The following is a 19,207-nucleotide window of genomic DNA, read 5'->3' on the forward strand; positions in this document are numbered from 1 at the left end:
TCATATGAAGACATGCCCGGTCTAGATACTGATATTGTGCAACATTTCCTGCCTTTGAAGCCTGAGTGCATGCCTGTGAAGCAGAAGCTCAGAAGAACTCAACCTGATATGGCAGTAAAGATCAAAGAGGAAGTTCAGAAGCAAATTGATGCGGGGTTTCTGGTGACTTCTACATATCCTCAATGGGTGGCCAATATTGTGCCCGTGCCTAAGAAAGATGGAAAAGTCCGGATGTGTGTAGACTATAGAGACTTGAATAAAGCTAGTCCGAAAGATGATTTCCCTCTACCACATATCGATATGTTGGTATATAATACAACTAAATTCAAAGTCTTCTCGTTTATGGATGGATTTTCCGGATATAATCAGATTAAAATGGCACCCGAGGATATGGAGAAGACAACATTCATCACACCTTAGGGAACATTCTGTTATCGAGTGATGCCCTTCGGTTTGAAGAACGCCGGAGCCACGTATCAACGAGCTATGACTACCTTGTTCCATGATATGATGCATAAGGAGATTGAGGTATATGTCGATGATATGATTGCTAAGTCAAGAATGGAAGTTGAACATGTAGAGCACTTGTTGAAGCTTTTCCAGCGTTTGAGGAAGTATAAGCTTCGTCTGAATCCCAACAAGTGTACATTTGGAGTCCGTTCTGGCAAGTTATTGGACTTCATTGTCAGTGAAAGAGGTATTGAGGTTGATCCTGCAAAGGTCAAAGCAATACAAGAGATGCCTGCGCCCAAAACTGAGAAGCAAGTCCGAGGTTTTCTTGGCCGCTTGAATTACATTTCCAGATTCATAGCCCACATGACTGCCACATGTGCGCCAATATTCAAGCTCCTCCGGAAAGATCAGTCCCATGATTGGACCGAGGATTGCCAAAAAGCTTTTGATAGTATTAAGGAGTATTTGTCCGAGCCTCCAATTCTGTCTCCGCACGTGGAAGGGAGACCATTGATTATGTATCTGACTGTTCTTGAAGACTCAATGGGTTGCGTCCTTGGTCAGCAAGACGAATCAGGGAAGAAAGAGTATACCATCTACTACTTGAGCCAGAAGTTCACTGATTGTGAGTCTCGATATTCAATGCTGGAGAAAACATGCCGTGCTTTGGCTTGGGCTGCTAAGCGCCTACGCCAGTATATGTTGAATCATACGACTTGCCTGATATCCAGGATGGATCCAATCAAGTATATATTTGAGAAGCCTGCTTTAACTGGGAGGATTGCCCGTTGGCAGATGTTGTTGTCTGAGTATGATATTGAGTATCGAGCTCAAAAAGCTATCAAAGGTAGTATCTTGGCTGACCACTTGGCACATCAGCCGATTGAGGATTATCAGTCAGTTCAGTATGACTTCCCGGATGAGGAGATTCTGTATTTGAAAATGAAAGATTGTGATGAACCCACACTTGATGAAGGGCCAGAGCCTGGTTCCAGATGGAGTATGGTATTTGATGGCGCTGTAAATCAATATGGAAATGGTATTGGGGCAGTGATTATTACTCCTCAGGGCACACATATTCCTTTTACAACAAGGCTAACTTTCAAATGCACGAATAATATGGCTGAGTATGAGGCATGTATTATGGGATTGGAGGAGTGCATTGATCTTAGGATCAAGCATCTTGATGTCTATGGTGATTCGGCCCTCGTTGTTAATCAGATTAAGGGTGAGTGGGAAACGAATCAGCTTGGTCTCATTCCCTATAGGGATCATGCAAGGAGGATTTCAACGTTCTTTACTGAGGTTGACTTCCATCATATTCCTCGAGATGAGAATCGGATGGCAGATGCTCTTGCTACACTTGCTTCAATGATAGTAGTCAAACTTTGGAATGAAGTTCCCAATATCACTGTGATGCGCTTGGATAGACCAGCTCATGTGTTTGCGGTTGAAGAAGTAAAAGATGACAAGCCATGGTATTATGATATCAAATGTTTCCTTCAGAGCCAGATTTACCCACCTGGGGCATCTGTGAAAGAAAGGAAAACTTTGAGGAGATTATCAGGCAGTTTCTACCTCAATGGCGAAGTGCTGTACAAGAGAAATTTTGATATGGTGCTGCTCAGATGCGTGGATAGACACGAAGCAAACCTGTTGATGACCGAGGTTCATGAAGGTTCATTTGGTACACATTCCAATGGACATGCCATGGCTAGAAAGATGTTGAGAGCGGGCTACTATTGGTTGACAATGGAGTCTGACTGTTGCAAGTATGTTATGCGGATAAGATTCATATTCCCCCGACACTTCTGAATGTGATTTCATCACCATGGCCTTTCTCCATGTGGGGAATTGACATGATTGGCATGATAGAGCCGAAAGCGTCCAACGGACACAAATTTATTCTCGTAGCAATTGATTACTTCACCAAGTGGGTTGAAGCGGTATCGTATGCAAATGTGACCAGGCAGGTGGTCGTGAAGTTTATCAAGAATCAACTTATATGCCGATATGGTGTGCCGGATAAGATCATTACTGATAATGGATCTAACTTGAACAACAAAATGATGAAAGAGTTGTGTAGTGAGTTCAAGATTGCACATCATAATTCTTCCCCTTACAGACCCAAGATAAATGGGGCTGTTGAAGTTGCTAATAAGAACATCAAGAAGATTATCTAGAAGATGGTTGTTACGTATAAAGATTGGCATGAGATGCTGTCATTCGCTCTACATGGATATCGTACATCTGTCCGCACTTCAACAGGGGCAACCCCTTTCTCTCTTGTTTATGGCATGGAGGTTGTACTCCCAGTAGAGGTGGAGATCCCATCAATGAGTCTTGATGGAAGCCAAGTTGACTGGTGCTGAATGGGTTCAGAGTCGTTACGACCAGTTGAATTTGATTGAAGAGAAGAGATTGACTGCCATGTGCCACGGTCAATTATATCAACAAAGGATGAAGAAAGATTTTGATAAGAAGGTCAAGCCTCGTGTGTTCTGAGAAGGTGACCTTGTGCTCAAGAAAGTCTTGTCTTTCGCGCCCGATTCCAGGGGCAAGTGGACTCCAAACTTTGAAGGTCCATATGTTGTTAAGAGAGCCTTTTCAGGCGATGCTTTGATACTCACAACTATGGATGGGGAGGATTTCACTCGTCCTGTGAATTCAGATGCAGTCAAGAAATACTTCGCCTAAAATAAAAACAGAATAGCTCGCTAAGTTGAAAACCCGAAAGGGCGGCTTAGGCAAAAATGAGCGTCTCGATGGATTGAAACCCTGAAAGGGCGATCCAGGCAAAAGTTAGAGACATAAAAAAAAAATATGTATCCCGCTAGATTGAGTACCTCATCCTGGGGCAATCTAGGCAAAAATTAGGGATTTGGCAAGTAACTGCATCCTGACAAGGCTTTGTTCTACAGCTGTCATCCGTCAGAGATTCTTGCTCATTCATTATCAACCAAAGCTTCAAATACATTGGATTCGGAATTGGTGGAGAAATGGTCATTATGCTCAATGTAGCCCTTTTCCAATATACATCACCAATTTCAAATTTGTAAAGATCTATGGAGTCTTGCCATTTGCAGACTACCATTCCATCAAATAAATTTGAGCCTTTTATCCAATTATTGGCACTCTTATTTGTTTCTATTCAACAAATGTTTCACATGTTTTAATTGAGAAAATATCATTGTTTTGAATAAACGATTTTTTTTTCATAACTTGTCTTTAAACAAAGTGAACATTCACAATGACGAAAGGATACTTAGGAGATCTTCAGTGCTCTCCCAAGGATGATATGATCTCCAACAGGGTAAGACATTTGTTCATATTCCTGGCATGACTGTATCTTCTTCCTCCGGAACCTTTTTGTGGTTTATCCTACCGAGTGGAGTGCTTGTTGAGATATTCACCTCTCTTCCCTTCAGCAGAGTAGCGGTCTTTCCTCCTCAGCAGATGTGTTTTCTTTGGAAGATTCGGTATTTGGTGGTTGGTCCCCAGAATTCCTCGGGTAGATTCCCCAGTAGAGTTGTTTTGTGGGGGACTTTATCTGTGATGATCCCTGTCCCCAGTTGGAATGACTGATGTTCGTCCCTCTGCAGAGATCTTCGCTTCCCAGTACCATTTGCCCTTAGTGGACTTGGCTTTCTCTCTTGAGATGTAGTACCGGGTGGTTGATTCCTGGACCTGTTTGTGTTAGATTGTCTGTTTGTCAGCATTCATCATACATAAACCATGCATATACATGCATAATTATAACATTCAGATATTCATGTTGCATTCTTTGCCATATATCGTTGTTTGATGTCTCCTGCTATTTGGTGATATATATCCCCCCAAGCAAGTGTGTATGTCTGATCTCTCCATATAGAGTCAACTCCATAGGCAGAAAGCGTCTATCCTTTCTTCCACATTCCCCACCGGGTTATATCCTCGTGGATGATGTTTGTTTCTGTTCCTTCCCAACACATATATTGGGATGGGTTTCCCTATTGAGTTATATCCTCACTAGGACAAGTCTTGATTCAGTGTGCCTCTTTGGTTTGATCCTAAATTGGCATCTTGTGACTGTTTCCTTTGCTTCCCCGTGGTATAAATGAATAATTACTCAGTAATTAGTAATCATTCATATTATCCCCGACGGAGTCTATGGTTTTCTACCCTTATACCGGTAGTTGTAAACCCTATTTTCTCTCTCTTGCAGAGTTAACCTTTTGTTCATCATAATCGATGATGATTACTTTTCCGTGGTTTCCTACCCAGTATCCTGTAGGTGTAATCCCCTCCTTGACGGTTATCTTTATCCAATATTCGGTGTTGATATCCCCTTATTTGTGTGGATAATTGCTCTGATTACGCAATTTATCCCCAGCAAGACATCTCTCGTCTACCCTGTTGTTGTTGGTAACGATTGTTTCTCTCATGAATTGGTCATCATTATATACATAGTTTCGGTATCCCGATGCCTTTTCTTTTCGGTCGATTTATCCTTTATTAACCCAGTAACCGGTTGTGGATAATCTTCCATGCGAGTATATTATCTACGTTCTGACGGTAATGGATACTATATCTCATGCGCTCTTTGGTTGAAGCCTTTTGTTCTTCCCCAGTCGAGTAAGATTTGTATCCCCTTTGCGGAGTCGAATATCCATCCTATAATCGAGTTTACTTTTAGCCCTCTTTTGGATGATGAGTGTCTTGGAAATATTCCCCAATTCACGCCCTGGTTGGTCACCTATTATATGCCCAGTAACCGGCATCCTTGGTGTTCCCCCCCTTCTGCTCCCTATTATGACTTTTTAGTCCCTTGTGGAGTCAGAATCCCTGAGTTGAAGTATACCTTTTAGGTCTTCCTCAGACGTTTTGGAGTTTTGATATCTCTCACCTTTATACCGGTCTTAGATATTCATTCTTCCCGAGCATGTTATTATCTCACCCTTATACCGGTGTTCAGATCACATGTCTCTTGGAGCTTATTACCCAGTAACCGGTAATACCTCATCCCACTACTTCGCCAGGAGAGTCTTTTTGGACATCCCCAGTGAGATCCCTTAGTGGATTGTCTTCGTCCGGATTTCTATCCGAAGTATCCGTTGTGGATAGTTTTTGCTGTATTGGCATATTCCCCAATACGGGCGTCTTCGAGTCAGCTCGAGTCTTTCCAATGGATTTATTCCCTTTGGAATTCTGTTCCCCAAGCTTTGAGTCGTGACCTGCTCACGCGTTTTCATTCCTTTACTCCCCGTTAGAGTCTCTGCCCCATAGAATGAATTATTCATGGGAATTGTTAATTTTTCTTCTAATCTTGTTCCCCAATTTTGTCCCTAAGATCCCTCATGGCATCATAACATTGCATTTGCATAGCCTCAAGGATCATAAGCATCTTGGTTCCCCTTGCCTTTGGGTGGGACTCCTTGTGAGTGGTTTGAGATCACCAAGCATGCTTGAATTATACATCATTTGCTTTTCTCATTTTGTTTACTAACCAAAAGCACAAAAATATGTCACTAACATCTTTTGTTTGTAGCTTGAGCAATCACAAGGTCAAAAGCTTCTAGGAGATCCTTTGTGCAATGACATGGCCAAGAGAAGTTGAAAGCAAGCATGGTAATGGTTCCCAAAGCTCTAATCCATCAAATATGCCTCCCTAGTATATCAATTCATCATTTTTTTATCAAAGCAAGTCAAAGGGTTTGAGGTCTTGTTCTTCAGAGAAACCCTAATTCATCTGTGTACAATAATGCCTTGCTCATGAAGCAACCTCAGCCCATGGTTAAATACAATCAAGGGAAGTTCTTTAATTCATAATTTCATTCATATATGAACTTATTTGAGCATCCTCAATCATCAATTCATCAAGGTATGAGTTGTGGACTTGAGAAGTTGATCAGTCGATTCATCTGACTATTTTGAAATGCACTGAGACCTAACTTTTGATGTGTTGGTCAAATGGAGATGATTCCAAAAGAAAAAATGTTCTTAAGGACAATGTGAACAACTTTCATGTTCATAAAAAATTGATTTTAAGCTTGGAGGGTCATCATCCATTCCAAAACATTATAGGTCATTTTGACTGAAACCCTAATTTTGGGTCAACTTCCCAAGGACACAACTCATTCATTTTGTATGATTTTGAGGTGGGATCAAATGAATTGGAAAGCTTAAGATGTCTACTTAAAATGTTATGTTGAACAAAATTTCAAAATCTCAAAGGAAATACATGTGATAATGCAAGACATGATAGGTCCTTTTTGACCAAAGGCATTAAAAGGCAAAAAAGTCCAACTTCAAGTGCCCATAACTCTTTCATCAAAAATCCAAATGATGCAAATTTTAAGTTCATTTTGATTGTATTGAAAAGATCTACAACTATTATGTTGGAGGTTTTTCCATTTGAGGCTTGCATCATCAAAACAGAGGGGCTTGAAAATTGGCCAAATTTGGAAACCTTGCCTTGACATGTCATGCACCTTGCACTTTAAACTCAAATTTCATAAATTTCCACACTTCAAATGGATTTTTGCCCAACATGACAATTGTTCCTTACATCAAGACCTTTCCAACCATTACTCACATGATCATGTTTGAACTTTCCAATTAGGACTTTCAAAGAAGTGAATGTTTAGGTCAAATTATGGAATGCACATGAAATCTTGATACACAAGCAAATGCCATTCAAATTACACGTCCAATTCAACTTGGTTTGTGTTCAGCATTCATTTGCATCAGCTTTTGGGCTTTGCACGCACCTATACAGGCCCATGCATGAAGGGTTCAAATTCCATGCACACGAGTTTTGCCTTGCATTGCTTCAAGCTCAGCTATAAATACATGCTTCTCTTCATTCAATTCTCAACCTAATGGCGCCTAAGATGCTGCACAATGGAATCCATAACCATTACCAAAGAAGCTAGTTCATTTTTCTCTAAATTTTTCAGATCCAAAATTCAACTACATCTGGTTGAATCCTTGGATCTAAAGCTTCTAAACCTTCATCATTCATCTCACTGATCTTCTGTTTTGGGAAAGAAAGCAAGGAATCGAGCTCAAGTTTCCAGAAATCAAGCTTACTCTTCAACTGGTATTTTCTTCGAATCTCATCATCCATTGACCTATTTGCTTGGATCTTGTGTTGGCTGAAGTCCTCTCAATAGAGGCATCATGATTATGCATTTAATTTTTGAAATCCATTGAGTTCATGATGAACACCAGATTTTTCAACCTCTGATTTCTCACACCATGGAAATCTAGAGTGAAAATGGATGGTACAGGGATGATGTACATCATCCCAGCTTTCCAATGATGTGTAGATCGCGTGATTTGGTTAAGCTTTGGTTGTCTGCTATGGTGGCCGGAAAATGCAAGCTCACCGGAGAAGAAGGTGGCTCCGATGACTGCTTCATTGCCAGATCCAATCTGGACCGTGTGATTGCATTTCTAGATCTAATCCACGTCATCCATTGTTATGACTTTTTTTAATACATTGTGCTTCGCCTTTGACTCAAGCCTATGATACGCGCGCGCCTGTGAGCCATCTGATGTGCCACATCATTTAATGAAACTTGATCCAACGCGCCAGGCTTTTTGCATTTTCTGATTTATTTCATTTTATTTTGTTTATTTCATTTTATTTCAAAAAATCATAACTCTTTCATTTTAATCCCAAAAAATATGGGACCAATTGCATTAGTCTCCAAATAATTTCTAGTTTCTATTTCTGATTTTTAATATTTTTTATTTTGTCATTTGATATTTTTTTGTGAATTTTCTCTTTTCTGGGTATTTTTAATTCATTTTAATTAGTTTTTGATATTAAAAAAATACAAAAATATTTTCCTAACCTATTTGAATGATGATGAATCTATGAAAAATATTCTCATCAATTTTTAAATTGATTTGAGATTTATTTGAGATTTTAGTTCAATTAGGTTATTTTTATTCATTTTTAATTGATTAAAAATAGTTTCTGACTTTTAAAAATGCTGAAATTTTTTGTCAAACTTTGTTTGACCTTGTTGAGCTTAGGATAAATCACTTGGACTTTTCAAAGTTGATTTGAAGTGATTTTTAAGTTTGACCTTTCTTTTATTTTTAATTCAAGTTTATTTTAAATATTAAAAAATGCCAAGAATATTTTTGTTCATTTCTTGACTTCCAATCTTCATCTCACATCTATTTTTGATTGTTTGACCTTGACTTTCAATGTCATTGGTCAACATATGTGGATTGGTACATGTTACTTCATTTAATGCACTTTAATTTTGCCATTTCCATTCTCCATTATTCATCTCCTTCTTCTTCTTCTTCTTTTTCTTTTTGATCAATGAGTTGAAGGTTGATAAGTTAGCATTGATTAGGGAGACTTAACCTTCCTTGATTCAAATCTAATTCATCTTGATCAATTGATCAAGTGAATGGCTTTGCATTAAGGATAAGTTGTTTCCTAAATTATGCAAAAGGCTTAAACCAATACAAGATCAATTTTCTTCTTCTTTTTGGCATGACAAGTTGTTGGAACTTGGTTCACTAATCAAGATTTCTAACTTGTGTTGTTGCCTACATTATTATTGACCAGCCTCAGATAGTTGTGACTTCTACATAAGTCCAATTACGATTGCTTAACATAGCGCTAAATTTGCCTTATGGCACACTAACTATCAACCACTAACAATTAACATTTATTTTATGCACTTTACTTTTATGCAATTTACTATTCTTGCACATATTATTCATTTGCTTTTTCCTTTGCTCATTGGAGCACATGTTTATGTTATTGCCATTTGCCTTTTGCCCACTTGGGTGTATAATTGTGTATATATCTTTTGTGCTTGTGTTTGTCTGTTTGTTGTGAACAAAATGCAAATGATTGGACAAAATGGACTTAGAATTTAGGACCTTACCCAAGCAAATGGAATTTGAAGAGCAACTAGGCCTCATGCCTTTAGAGTGCTTAAATGTCAAAGAGCAACTAGGCCTCCTGCCTTTAGAATGCTTAAAGCTTAAAGATGAACATTGAAAGGACCAATACTCTAAACTCCCTCTTGTCCATTCTTTGATTGTATTATAGAACTTTTTGATGTGTGTTTTCTTTGTGCTAGGGATTCCAACTTGAGCCTAATTGAGGAACCATTACCATGAGCTCCTAAGAAGAGAAAGATCCAAGAGACCTTGAGGAGCCTTATCCAAGAATTCATTGATTGTTGATTGCTTGAGTTTATGCTTGTGATTGCCTATTCCAAAGGATGAGAGCTACTTGGATCATCAATATGATCTCAAGAGAGGAACTTCTTGTGTGGTTTTGTTCTCTTCCTTTACCTCTTGTCTGTTTAGGATCTTAGCCATTCTTCTTCTTCCCCTCACTCTAACCCTAGCCAAAACTTTTGTGCAAACATTTAACACTTGTTTTCAACATTAGAAACTTAAGCCTTATGCTTTTGATTTTCAAACTTTCTTTTCATAACACTTATTTTGAATTGAATCTTTAAGTCAACTTTGACCATTTTTGTATATACTTCTAATTGGTAAATGTAATCCATTCAAATACTTTTGTGGTTTCAAAGGCCAGTTCTTTAATCAATTTTTTTATAACCTTTAGCTATTAGGTTTGAGTTATCTTTGAGGTAGATGTAATACTCACCTATATCCTTAGTGATGGACAATGAGTCTTCCATGCTTATTATAGTGTTAACCCCTCACTAGCATGTTGAAGCTATCCTCACATGGTGGATTTGTGGTTTTAGGTTGAGTTTTCTCCTTTGGATAACAAAAGACCTTAAGGCTTTTGGACCAATCAATTCACCAACTCATTTTGAGATTTTTACCCCGAACTACGAGGTTTTGATCCTAATCTTTTTTTAAGATGGTACGTAGGCAATGGGTTTATCCATTCAAACACAAAAATGTAAATAAACTTGTATATTCTTTTCTCATCTCTTCAATCATGTTTGCACAAATAAATTTTTCACAAAACACCAACCTTACAACGAATGTGAAAAGGGCTCCCTAGGAGTACCTAGGATGTTTTGGGTGCCTAACACCTTCCCATTGCATAACCAACCCCCTTACCCAGATCTCTGTTTCTTTTACTAGTTTTTGTTAAAACTTTTTAGGTTTTTGTTCGCTTTCTAACATTCCTTTGGATAAATAGAAGTGCGGTGGCGACTCGACTTGTATGGTTTACCTTGGATTTAGTCAATATCTCTAATGGTAACAAATACCCCGCTACAGAGTCTTACCCCGAATAGGTCTTATAGAGATCATGTTTTAGATATAACATGTTGTGTTGACTGCCTCTGCCCAAAAGTGTTTAGCCACACTAGTCCCATTGATCATGGTTCTGGTCATCTCTTGCAGAGTCCTATTTTTCCTCTCTACAACTCCATTTTGCATAGCCATAATCCATTATGTATCCATAAGCGCTTCATCAGTTGATGTAGATTCTGTCAGAGACACCAAACCCAAAAATCTCTTTAGAAGGTTTGAATGAGGATCACAGGTTCAGATTTGTCTCCCAAGATTAATTCTTTAGAATGTGAAGATATTTTATGTTCCTTATCAGGGGAGTCTGAGCTTTAACAACTTCTGGTTGAGGAGCTTCAGAGTCTTTTGATTCAGCTTCTTTGGCTTCTGAAGTCTTTCATCCATAACCTGAATAAGTGATCTCTAGTGTAAGACCCCAATTTTGGCCCTAAGATCCCTCATGGCATCATAACATTGCATTTGCAAAGCCTCAAGGATCATGAGCATCTTGGTTCCCTTTGCCTTTGGGTGGGACTTCTTGTGAGTGGTTTGAGATCACCAAGCATGCTTGAATTGTATATTATTGCTTTTCTCATTTTTTATTTACTAACCAAAAGCACAAAAATATGTCACTAACATTTCTTGTTTGTAGCTTGAGCAATCACAAGGTCAAAAGTTTCTAGGAGATCCTTTGTGCAAAGATATGGCCAAGAGAAGATGAAAGCAAGCATGGTAATGGTTCCCAAAGCTCTCATCCATCAAATATGCCTCCCTAAGTATCTCAATTCATCATTTTTGATCAAAGCAAGTCAAAGGGTTTGAAGTTTGTTTCTCAAGGAAGCCCTAATTCATCTATACATCAAGTGTGCCTTGCTCATGAAGCAACCTCAACCCATGATCAAATACAATCAAGTGAAGTCCTTTAATTCATCATTTCATGCATATTTGAACTTATTTGAGTGTCCTCAATCATCAATTCATCAAGATATGAGTTGTGGACTGGAGAAGTTGATCAGTCAATTCATCTGACTATTTTGAAATACACTGAGACCTAACTTTTTATGTGTTGGTCAAATGGAGATGATCCCAAAAGAAAAAATGTTCTTAAGGACAATATGAACAACTTTGATATTCATCAAAAATTGATTTGAATCTTGTAAGGTCATCATCCATTCCAAGACATTATAGGTCATTTTGACTGAAACCCTAATTTTGGGTCAACTTCCCAAGAACATAACTCATTCATTTTTTATGATTTTGAGGTGGGATCAAATTAATTGGAAATATTAAGATGTCTACTTCAAATGTTATGTTGAACAAAATTTCAAAATCTCAAAGGAAATACATGTGATAATGCAAAACATTATAGGTCACTTTGGACCAAATGCATTGAAAGGCAAAAAAGTCCAACTTCAAGTGCCCATAACTCCTTCATAAAAAATCCAAATGATGCAAAATGTAAGTCAATTTTGATTTTCTTGAGAAGATCTACAACATTTATGTTGGAGGTTTTTTCATTTGGGGCTTGCATCATCAAAACAGAGGGGCTTGAAGTTGGTTCAATTTGGCAAAATTTTCAAAGGCATGTTTTGCACTATAAACTTCATGGCCTGTTTTCACAAATTTCCACACTTCAAATGAGTTTTGGTCCAACATAACATTTGTTCCTTATGTCAAGACCTTTCTAACCATTACCCACATGCCTATGTTTCAATTTTTCAAGTGGCATTTTCGAAGAGGTGAAGTTTTAAGCTCAATTATGCATAACATGTTAGAATTCCATGCACAAGCTTATGCATTGCCATCTGCACGTCCAAATCCATTTGTTTGATCATCAGCATGCAAATGCAATTGATTTTGGGCCTCACATGCGCCTGTACAGGCCCATGCATGGAGGACCCAAGCTCATGCATACACGAGTATTTCCTTACCTTGCCTTCAATTCAGCTATAAATAGACATGCTTTCTCACTTCAAATCTCAATCTGAAGGCGCCTGATATGCTGCACAATTGAATCCCTAGCCATACCTAAAGGAACTAAGTTCACATTTCTTCAAAATTTCAGATCTGAAATTCAACTGAATTTGGTTGAATCTTCAGATCTAAAGTTCCTAAACCTTCATCATCCAGTCCATAGAAGTTTTGTTTGGCAAAAGGAAGCAAGGAAAGTGACTCAAAGCTTCACAATTCAAAGGTGTTCATCAACTAGTTTTTTCTTCGAAACTCCTTATTCCTTGATCTATTTTCCTGGCTATTGTGTTGTCTGAAGTCCTCTTTATAGAGGCATCATTGCTGTATGCTCAATTTTCAAAATCAAGCAAGTTCATGATGAACACCATCAAGTTTCAACCTCTGATTTCTCTCACTATGGAGATCTAGAGTGGAAATAGATGGCACATGGGTGATGTACATCACCCCAACTTTAATTTGGTACCTGAATCGTGTGTTTTGGTGCACATTTGCTCTTCTGCAAATTTGAGCTCTCACCGGAGCTAGCCGGAGAAGACGGTGGCGCTGGCCACCGTCTGGTCTCCAGATCCAATCGTGGCCATCCATTTCCATTTCCCAGATCTAATCATAGTCTTTCATTCTTATGACTTTCAATAATGCTGGATGTTTCTCATTGACTTGGACTCATGGTGAGCGCGCGCCTGTGGACCATTAGATGTGCCAGGTCAATTAATGAGATTCAATCCAACGCTCCCTGATTTTTGCTATTTTCCAATTTCTGATTTTTATTTCTTTTATTTCCTTTATTTTCAAAAATTCATAACTTCTTCCTTTTTAATCCAAAAAATATGGGACCAATTGCATTCTTCTCCATTTAAATTCTAGGTTCTAAAAATGATTTTTAATATTTTTTATTTTGTCATTTGATATTATTTGTGAATTTTCTCTTTTCTGGTTATTTTTAATTCATTTTAAATAGTTTTTGATATTCAAAAAATACAAAAATATTTTCTCTACCTCTTTGAATGATGATGATCTATGAAAAATATTCTCATCAATTTTTTTAATTGATTTGAGATTTATTTGAGATTTTAGTTTAATTAGGTTATTTTTATTCATTTTTAATTGATAAAAAATAGTTTCTGACTTTTAAAAATGCTGAAATTTTTTGTCAAACTTTTTTTTGACCTTGTTGAACTTAGGATAAATCACTTGGACTTTTAAAAGTTGATTTGAAGTGATTTTGAAGTTTAACCTTTCTTTAAAATTTTAATTCAAGTTTATTTTAAATAATAAAAATGCCTAAAAATATTTTGTTCATTTCTTGACTTCCAATCTTCATCTCACTTCTGTTTTTGGTTGTTTGACCATGATCCTCAATGTCATTGGTCAACACTTGTTGATTGGTACATTCTATTTCATCTAATGCACTCTATTCTTTTCATTTTCCAATTTCCATTATTCATCTCCTCTTTCTTCTTCTTTTTTCTTTTTGATCAATGAGTTAAAGGTTGATAAGTTAGCATTGATTAGGGAGGCTTAATCTTCCTTGATTCAAATCTAATTCATCTTGATCAATTGATCAAATGAATGGCTTTGCATTAAGAATAGGTTGTTTCCTAAATCATGCAAAGGATGGGAGCTACTTGGATCATCAATATGATCTCAAGAGAGGAACTCCATGTGTGGTTTTTGCTTCTTATCCCTCACCTCTTGTATGCTTAGGACTTTAGCCATTCTTCTTCTTCTCTCCACTCTAACCCAAGCCAAAACTTTTTGTGCAAACATTTAACACTTGTTTGCAACATTAGAAACCTAAGCCTTATGCTTTTGATCTTCAAACTTTCTTTTCTTAATACTTATTTTGAATTGAACTTCTAAGTCAACTTTGACCATTTTTGTAAATACTTTTCATTGGTAAATATAACCCATTCAAATATCTTTTTGTGGTTTCAATGGCCACTTTCTTAATCAAATTTTTCATAACCTTTAGCTATTAGGTTTGAGTTATCCTTGAGATAGATGTAATACTCACCTATATCCTTAGTGATGGGCAATGAGTCTTCCATGCTTATTATAGGGTTAACCCCTCACTAGCATGTTGAAGCTATCCTCACATGGTGGATTTGTAGTTTTAGGTTGAGTTTTCTCCCTTGGATAACAAAAGACCTTAAGGCTTTCGGACCAATCAATTCACCAATTCATTTTGATATTTTTACCCCGAACTACGAGGTTTTGATCCTAATCTTTTTTAAGATGGTACGTAGGCAATGGGTTCATCCATCCAAACATAAAATGTAAATAAACTTGTATATTCTTCTCTCATCTCTTCAATCATGTTTGCACAAACAAATTTTCACAAAATACCAACCTTACAACAAATATGAAAAGGGCTCCCCAGGAGTACCTAGGATGTTTTGGGTGCTTAAAACCTTCCCATTGCATAACCAACCCCCTTACCCAGATCTCTGACATTTTTACTAGTTTTTGATTCGATAAAACTTTTAGGTTTTTGTTCGCTTTCTAACCATTCCTTTGGATAAATAGAAGTGCGGTGGCGACTCGACTTGTATGGTTTACCTTGGATTTAGTCAATATTTCTAATGGTAACGAATACCCCGCTACAGAAAAGTGGCGACTCTGCTGGGGATCATTTACCTAGTGGGTTTTGCCTACTTTTCATATTTTGTTGTATTGGATTGTTTATTGTTTTGTGACATATTTTTGTGCAATTTGGGATTACTGTATTGTATGTAATGATTGAATTTCTTGAATATTGATTCCTTGTATGCTTGGTGATCTTTGTGAGATGAGTTCTATACTCGAACTCGAGTGCACTTAGGATAGGAGAATGGCATAGTCTTATTGACTTGTGTGGAGTTATTCCTTAGCAAGTTGACTTGCAAGTCCATTCACTTGGTGGAGGTCATGTTGGGATCAATAATGTCACACAAGTAGTTGTGGTTAGACATTACTCTTTCCAATATAGACCTTAGAAGCCAAGGACCTTAGTTTACCAAGCCCATCTTGGCCTATTCTTAGGATGTAGTGCGAAAGTCGTTCAAGTGTAAGATTTGATACGATTGTTACGCGATACTACACTCATAAGAGTCTCTCTTGAGAATATTTTTGGAATACGAGTAGTCATTTCTCCGATAATATCCGAAAGATGGGATGATGACTATGGGAACCTCTTGTAGAACATGTTTGGCAGGTTTAAACCCTAGTATACTCCCTTTGGGTGGTTATAAACCGAGGCTCCATGCTCATGACTTGCAACAAACCCTTGATTCGTGGTTGATCCGTTCATGTACCCTTAATATCAATGGAACTTGGGTGTTGATAAGGTGTAGACCATAATCCACCAAAATGGATGATTGATATTAAGGATAATATGATCCATCCCATGACCTTTGTTTGGTGTGCTTTGTTTGATCCTTGAGTGTGATTGTTGCATTCATGCACCCATTTGCATCCATATCATCAAGTAATAAGAAAATTTTCAAGGAACTTAAGAGGTCTATTTGCAAAATTTCCAGACATGGAAAGACAAAGAAGGAATACAAAGAAGTACAGCTTCAGACAACCAGACTTGAAAGAGCTAAGGAATTTGACATCCTATGTATTACATCCCTTGGGTTTCAAGGCTCGTTTTGGGAAGCTTCTTCCTCTTCTGACTACTCAGGTGGATGAAGGATTGATGAGTGTATTGGTGCAGTTTTATGATCCTTTGTAGCGCTGCTTCACGTTTCCAGATTTTCAGCTTTTGCCTACGCTTGAGGAGTATGCTTACCTTGTGGGCATACCTATTCTAGACCAGTTGCCGTTCAGTGGCTTGGAGAGTATTCCTACTTCTCGAGAGATAGCTGATATGTTACATATAGATGAGTCCCTGGTTGGTACTCATATGACTACCAAAGGTGGAATTCAAGGTCTCCCTTCTGAGTTCCTCATTGCTCAAGTTACTATGTATGGGAAGGCCATGAGTGAGGATGCCTTTGAGGCCATATTTGTACTTCTCATCTATGGGTTAGTATTATTCCCCAACATCGACAAGTTTGTGGACGTGAACGCTATTAGGATTTTCACTACTCTTAATCCCGTTCCGACTCTGTTGGGTGACGCTTATTTCTCTTTGCATATGAGGAATGCAAAGGGTGGTGGTGCCATTGTGTGCTATTTGCCTCTGTTGTATAAGTAGTTTATTTCTCACTTACCGCAGACGATCGCTTTCAAGGAGAACAAGGGATGTCTACGGTGGTCCACGAGACTTATGTCTCTCACTAATGATGATATCTTTTGGTACAACCGTGTGTATGATGGTGTGCAGATTATCGACTCTTGTGGTGAATTCCCCAATGTACCTCTTCTTGGTACATGTGGTGGGATTAACTACAACCCTGTTTTGGCACGTCGTTAGCTTGGGTTCCCCCTAAAGGATAAACCCAATAACCTTCTGTTAGAGGGTGTGTTCTTTCAGGAGGGTAAAGATCCCCAAGGCTTGAAAGCTAAGATGGTCCGCGCTTGGCGCAAGATTCATAGGAAAGGAAGGAAGGAGTTGGGTCCTAAGAATTGTGTCGCTTTAGAGCCTTACACTGCTTGGGTTAGGAAGAGGGCTTCCGAATATCTCATGCCTTACGAGTATCCGAGACCTACACCTTTGGTTACGGCTGGGCCATCAGCCCTCCCTGACCAAGGAGTAGAGGAGTTGAGAGACGAAGACCGTTCACGTGCTTGGATCCGTGAACGTGAAGAGTTGCTTCAGTAGATTAAGGAGAAGGATGCTCTGATTGAGTTTCTCGAGCATCAGGTCATTGATGATCCTGATGATGCGTGGACTTCTCTACTTCCTCAGTCTTCTAGGTTCTGGAAGAGGAAGTACGATCGACTCGCCAAGGAGAAAGCAGATATGGAGGCAGCCTATAAAGAGGAGGTGAAGAGGCTTCGTGCATCTTATCTTCCTGTGTCCCGAGCTTTAGATGATTGTTTCTAGGGATCCATAGGATGATCATTCTTCCTTTTCTCTTGTATTTGGTTACCAATGTTGTACTTCTTTGGTGTAAAAATATATTTTCCAGATATTATTGATAAGATGTTTCCATATATGATAAAAACATAATATTTCCCAAAATTTGCAAATAGAACTCTAAAGTTCCTCTGAATAAAAAACAAATCATGTGCACAAGCATTGCATGCATCATATGCGTAAGCAGGTTTTGTTCCAGGCTTCTTGTCCTATGGTCTAACTCTGTGTTCTTCATTTATTTTGAAGACAAGCTGACTCACCGGTACTACACCAGAGCCAATTCTTCGAGACTGATGGATCATCTAGAACAAGAAAACCGCGAGCTGAAAGAGGAAGTAGCCAGGTTGACTGCCTTGATGGAGTCATTCTTGGCCGCTCAGAGCCAATCTTCTCCAACGCCATCAACTCCTCCCCAGAGGACGGTCATTTCTGAGGTCGTGACTTTTACTGTGCCTGCTGCAACTGCTCATTTTGCACCATCCATGCCAGCCTGGTCCCTTGGGGAATGCCCGCCAACTTTGTACCAGAGGGTTTTGCCCCTACTCTTGCTTCCTTGCCGGCATCTAGCCCGGTCCTTTCAGTGCCACCTCCCGTTGTGCACACGTTACCAAGGGTTGAAGATACCATCTACCACTCTGAGCCATCTGAGGGCCCAGACGTTTATGAGAAGATGGATGATATGAAAGATCAATTCCTTGAGCTTCGCAAGGAACTGAAAACTTTGAGGGGGAAGGACCTCTTTGGTAAGAGTACTGCTGAGTTGTGCCTTGTGCCCAACATTAAGATCCCTATTAAATTCAAAGTACCTGACTTTGAGAAGTATAAGGGAAACACATGCCCTCTCATCCATCTTGTGATGTATGCTCGCAAGATGTCGATGCAAACTGATAATGGCCAACTGCTCATCCATTATTTCCAGGACAGTCGGTCCGGTGCCGCTCTCTGGTGGTACATGGGTTTGGAGAGTTCGAACATCCGATCTTTCAACGATCTTGGCGAGGCCTTCATCAAGCAATATAAATACAATGTGGATATGGCTCCGGATAGGGACTAATTGTGAGCAATGTCGCAGAAAGATAAGGAGACCTTCAAAGAGTAAGCCCAGAGGTGGCATGAATTGGCAGCTCAGATAGTGCCTCCCCTTGAGGAGAAAGAGATGACCAAGATCTTCTTGAAGACCTTGAGCTCGTTTTACTACAAGAGGATGATAGCCAGTGCTCCGTTAGACTTCACCGAGATGGTGAATATGGGAATGAGACTGGAGGAGGGGGTCCGTGAAGGACGTTTGACTCGAGATGAAGGATCTTCAGCAAAGAGATATGGAAGCTTTGCGAAGAAGAAGAAGGGAGAGGCACATGCTGTGTCTTCCCATATCAAGAGAAGACCCTCTATGAAGAGGAAGATTGCCCGCCCAGTCAACAATCAGCATCAGGTGGCTCATATAGCACCTATTTTCAGGGAAGCTCAACATTATCAACAACAACCGCAAACTCAGCAATATCAGCAGCAACAACAGCGTCCACAACAGCAGGCCTATCA

This window comes from Lathyrus oleraceus, chromosome 5 (assembly GCF_024323335.1).
Source record: "Lathyrus oleraceus cultivar Zhongwan6 chromosome 5, CAAS_Psat_ZW6_1.0, whole genome shotgun sequence".
Taxonomy (NCBI): Eukaryota; Viridiplantae; Streptophyta; class Magnoliopsida; order Fabales; family Fabaceae; genus Lathyrus; species Lathyrus oleraceus.